The sequence below is a fragment of the Macrobrachium nipponense genome, chromosome 34 (genome assembly GCF_015104395.2).
Source record: "Macrobrachium nipponense isolate FS-2020 chromosome 34, ASM1510439v2, whole genome shotgun sequence".
Classification (NCBI taxonomy): Eukaryota; Metazoa; Arthropoda; class Malacostraca; order Decapoda; family Palaemonidae; genus Macrobrachium; species Macrobrachium nipponense.
Window position 1 is genome coordinate 50,103,048 of NC_061095.1, and position 6,000 is coordinate 50,109,047.

Consider the following 6,000-nt stretch of genomic DNA (forward strand, 5'->3'; position numbering starts at 1 on the left):
TATATAAAGAAAATTATTGAGTAATTTTTTGCCGTCAGCAGTCAGAAATCACGAACATGGTAACGTTCAAACCTAGTGCCATCCATGCCATATGTCTATAAATAGAACAGAAGCAGAGGGCAGTCATTGGATAACAGATCTCCATGGCTACCAACCAACCAATCAGGTGTTAGTTATACTACTCTGTAATTTTTTAGAATGAACGTTTACACACACGAAGCTAACGATGATGTATGTGTTTTGCATACAGTACGTAGTTTTAGTTTTTATTATTAGTGTAAGTATTTTACTGATTTCATGAAGAATAGAATGATTCCTTCTCATTACTTTGAATGCAAAATGGCTTGAAGATTCTTCGGCAAAAAGAAGAGAGAAAAAAAAATTCCTTAGAAGATGATACCTATTTACTAACGCGGTTGACATACCTTCAAAACAAAATTCAGCTCTTTAATCTCTGGAAAAATGTTAATCTATCCCGGCGACTAACAACAACAAAATTTTTGTTTGTTTTATCTTCCAAGTAGTACGTACGTAGTCCAGTGCACAGCTGTCGTCTGATCACTACTCATATGATTAACTTTGTATATAAAAGTATGTGTATATAACTGTTAACTTTGTATATAAAAGTATGTGTATATAACTGTATGTAGTATTTGTATACGATGTAAATATGTATAGCCTAGTATTTATGCATTATATTATTAAAGTGTTTGAATGATGCTAAAGTATTTCAATATCCGAGGAAACAGTAGTAAATTTCCCCACAATGAGTTTGGGTACATATGTATATCTAAGATGACTTAAATTATAAAGCCTTTTATGTATAAGCTAGCTTTTGCAACAACACATATCTTACGAAAAATTACTTATGTGAAGATGGTTTTAGTAGTACAAATGATAGTTATTGTATCGTTAAAAATATCAAAGTGAACGAAGTCGCAAAGTCGATTCTATGTCATGTTTTCCTAAACGCGTTGACTTAAAGGAGAACGTTATTTGGTTGTTTTATCACTGCAAACCCATAACAATGCAGTGTATGTTATGATAATTCTAAACTATTATTCACTACCAAAATAACGATGATATTTTGTATTGAAAATTAATGTTACATATATTCCAAACATTATTACTACGTAGCATGAATAGTACTATAAATATTTCGAAAGATAATCTTGCTGTGAACGCTACCATAATTTGATTTTCATATACGTACTTACATTTTGTCAGCTGGCTGGCCTCGCATAGATAAAATTGATTTCACTGATATGGAATTACTCCACGAATAGCCTTTTTATTATGAAGATATGACGACTTAAAGGAGAACGTTATTTTGGTTGTTTTATCACTGCCGCAAACCCATAACAATGCAGTGTATGTATGATAATTCTAAACTATTATTCACTACCAAAATAACGATGATATTTTGTATTGAAAATTAATGTTACGTATATTCCAAAACATTATTACTACGTAGCATGAATAGTACTATAAAAATTTCGAAAGATAATCTTGCTGTGAACGCTACCATAATTTGATTTTCATATACGTACGTACATTTTGTCAGCTGGCTGGCCTCACATAGATCAAATTGATTTCACTGATATGGAATTACTCCACGAATAGCCTTTTTATTATGAAGATATGACGATAATATATAAGGTAAAAATGCTTTTATGTATTTCGTTTACGCTTCGTCGCCAATAACAAACAGCAATACTTACGATAATCTATGGCAAATAGCGTTTGTATGACTTCATTGTTCAGAGAAGTTATATACGAATACTACCAAAATAATAATGAAGTTCGAATTAATTTTAGCCTTAATGTTATTACTACAGTAATTACACTACCACTACTATTAAAATTTCTAAAAGTTTATCAAACAAAAAATGTCGCTTTGAACGCAACCGTATACATAAACCATTTTCGTATGTAAAGGTATATGCTTACATTTTGTGGCTGGCCACTCCGACGATAAGTTGAGTGCAATGATGTGGAATTATTCTTTGAATAGGGTATTTATTATGAAGATATGACTATAATATATATGGTAAGAATGGTTTTATTACCTTTATTGTCAGTTAATATCATAATGTGAATGTTTGTGTATGTTGGTGGTTATCGCACTGCAACTACGCTTAGCCTACCAATGAACGTCGTACATAAACCTTGAATAGGCTATTTATTTCGAAGATAGGACAATAATATATTAGGTGAGAATGGTTTTATTACCTTTATTGTCAGTTAATATCATTATATGAGTCTTTAAATGAATGTTGGTAGTTATCGGACCACGGCCGAGGGTTAGCCTACCGAAAAACATCGCATATGCACACAACAAACCCGTGATGCAGCGATTCATACCAGTGATGTAACATGAGAAACGGTCCAAGAAAAAACCCGTGATTAACTGGATCCGTGAATACTGATCCGTGAATAAGCGATGCCCCACTGTATATGTACTAAAGTTCTCACACAACACGATAAAGTAGTACAACGAAATCACTAACGAATTTACGTTAATAAACGAAATTGTATAGAACAAACGAACTCCACGTGCGTACGATAACGCTGGTGCGAAGCAATTGCTGAAGAAGAACGCCTTTACGTAGAGCACGATGGGAGAGATGCTGACCAATAGGAGAGCAGGATCTTATGGTGGTGACTAGCATCAGGAACCAATGGGAGAGCGGGAGGATGGTGGCGAGTCTACCCAGTTGGCGGCACTCGTTTTAAAATTGTTATCGGTGGTTCAGGCGAATCTCGGGACTTTACAGCAATACCCTTTCGTAACCTGCACTATTTTCGTATGTAGAGTCAAAAAAATCTTCGTATTTGCTTTTGTAACTTGAATTTTTCGTAAGCTGGGACTTTCGTATGTCGAGGTACCATTATACTTGAGTTTTTCAATAGTTTTATCACAAAATGCATTTAGTCACAATAATGATATGAAAATACAGTAACTCGTGCATATTTTTTATGAAAAATTTTGATTTAGTGAATTTTTGGCAAATAATGTGTAAAAACAACCCAGAGAAAAATCTACGAATACGTGAAGCCGTGAATCCAGAACCGCAAATAGGCGGGTGTCCACCATAAATTGTATAAGCACATCAAACAAACATAGTATTAAGCCTACAATTTTTGGTAAATTAGCCAGTTATGTTTCACTTCCAGATACTCAAAGTAAATAATTCATCCACATTATTCCTTTTCTGGGCTCAGTTCGTGTCGCTGCGCGAAATATCCCTTTAATCCATTATTTCTAAGGTAAATGCACTAACAAATACCAGAGAATAAATAAAATAAAGAAAAGGTCAGTATAACTGACTCGCTCACCCTCCAAGAGGGCGTCGGTATGAACACTAGGGCGAGTGAGATCACTACCACGAACCTCTTACCAATAGAAATCTCCTACGACAAAACCCCCACAAGAGGGGAGCCGACCCACAGAATGGGCGGCAACTACTACTACTCCATCCCACGCTACCGACTGCTGCGCCTCTGGTGGCCATCCTTTCTGTTAGCGCACACCTTACCAGACGTACTTTTTTGTCTCTGTGTTTTTCGTGCCCCTTGCGAGGATTTCATCTAGTTATGGAGCGTTCAGCCATCGCATCAGCTAAGTTAAGTAATCCGTAAGGTTCCTATTTAGTTTTTTCCAGCTTTGAGTCAGTATTTGCCGTTTTTTAGGTATAAATACTGGCTCGCGGTCGGAAGCATGGCGGCATTGTTCTGCCTCGTGGCGGGTTCGTTCTTGGTCTTCCATACCTAGAACCTTCCCTTTTACTTTACGCTCTATTACTAGTTATCTATTTTATGTTAGGGGTCCAGCCTACTTGGTTTATGTCATGCATGCATGTCTTCTTTACCTTGCGTAGGCATTTGCTTCTATCCAGACCCTAGCCACAGCTCTTAGTATCGGCCCCGGCTAGCTTTGAGTGGTAGACTTTCTCTCGGGTTAGTCGTACACTCCTGGATTTTTTCTCCTACTGTTTTATTTCCCTACTTTCATTTTAATTTTCAGTGATTTTGTGTATTTTAGGTTAGCCTACGGCGTCTGGCACGTTAGCGTAGCCTAGGTTCTGTATATCATGGTCCCCATCAGTTTTATTGCTTCCTCTCAACAGTTTTGTTGCATCTACGATAGCATCTCGCTATGTTTTTGTGTGTTTTATCGAGTTACCGCTTCGTGGTCACCATGTGATCGCGAAGCAGCCAGGCGCCCGTCCAGTCACCCTGCCCTCCTCCCCTCCTCCCGCTCTCCCATAGAGCCGGGGAGAGGGAGGTCCGTCCTCGCTCGCTCCACCCGGGCCTGTCTCCCTCTCTCCCTACGCGGAGGGAGTAGGGGAGGCTGGACAGACCCAGGACTGGACTTGACCGTTCTCTCTGCTTCACGGTGCTTTGTTGTGACTGGGTAGGGGGATTGGCCTTCCCCTCCTTTGCTACTCCGTTGCCACCCCGTTGTTTGCTCGAGTCTGTTTCGCCCTCTCGCTCCTTCCCGGATTGTTGGTGCTTTTTATTTTACCGGAGCTCCGTCAATCACGAGGAAGGGAACTGGTTCCCCGCTTGCGGGCGGACCTCAGGCGTACAGTTGGTCTTTTAACTAACCATCCCGTCTCGTCGATATACCGGGAGATGAACACCTCCGCGAACCGGAACTATTCCGGTACTTAGTGCTTAAGTGTATTTTAAGTTTATTTTAAGCTATCATAAGTTTAATTTAAGCTAGCTTAAGCCGGGTTCCTCTCTTACCTACGTTGTCAAACCGGATCATTCCGGGGTTATAGCCTATTCAGGCGGTAAGGGAGGGGTTATGCCCAAAATTTTTTCGCTCTCCGGCATGCATCGGAGTTCTATTAGTCTGTAAGTGATGTCTTTTATGGTACTCATGTATCTTTTCACTTACAGACCACCAACTGTGAGCATCCGGGATGCAACACCATGCTCCAGGACCCCTGTGGACACGAAGTCTGCAGGTCCCACGCTCCGTGCGCGACTCCGCATGGGAATCTGCAGGTCTGGTTCCACGAAACCTGCACCATATGTTACGATCTCGTGAGTCAGTTCTTAGACGGGGTAAGTATTTCCAACTCCGTACAGAAATTCCAATAAATGTTTTAGATCTTAAGTTTAATTTTAATCTTTTATTTTAAGCTTAAGCTCTTTTTATATTGGGTATTACATCCCCGATGACTTTTAGGGTAAGCCTAGTCTTAGTTAAGTTTTAATTTTAAGTTTAAACTTAAAACTAATGAACGCCCTCTCTTCCAGGCTCCCGCCGTTAGAGAGACCGCTCTGGCAACCCTGAGGGCTTGGGTCGGCGGATTCGGGAAGAACGCCGCCAAGGGACAGCCCTACATCCTGGAGAAGAGGATGGCTGTCCTGCTGTTCCCCGGCGGCAAGTCGACTGGTTACGTCGACCCGGCAGAGGCAGCCCCGACTATGGCGGCGATCCAACAGCAGATCGCCACTTCGATAAAGGAACCAGGCCACGATATCTCATCGGAAGTCGCGACACTGGATTTGAATGCAGAACCGATGGTAGGTGTTGACGACCTGTTGGTCGAGGTAGGTACGTTGGACGCCCAAGGGCTTCCCTTGGGCGCCACTGGGTCTTCTTCTCCTGCTAATTCTCCAGCTTCCTTCCAAGGCTTTACAGGAGCTGAGCTCCTTTATGCTTCACCCGACGCTTCGGTGAAACCTAAGATCAAGGGCCAGAGGGTACTGAAAACCCTCAAAAAGACGTCGTCGTCGTCCAAAAAGACTTCGTCGGCGTCAACATCTCGTAAGTCTCCGGCTGCAAACCCCGGAGCAGAGAAGTCTAGAGCTTCTGCTTCAACCTCAAAGTCCTCGAAGAGCAGGTCTTCCAAGGAGAGGTCCCGTACTCCGGCTGAGCCGGCAGTCTCTCCTCTCCCCTTGGTACCGGTTCCAAGTTATCCCTCTACCTCCGCAGCAGCTCCGGCTTTGGATCCCAATGCTGGATTGTTGCAACACATG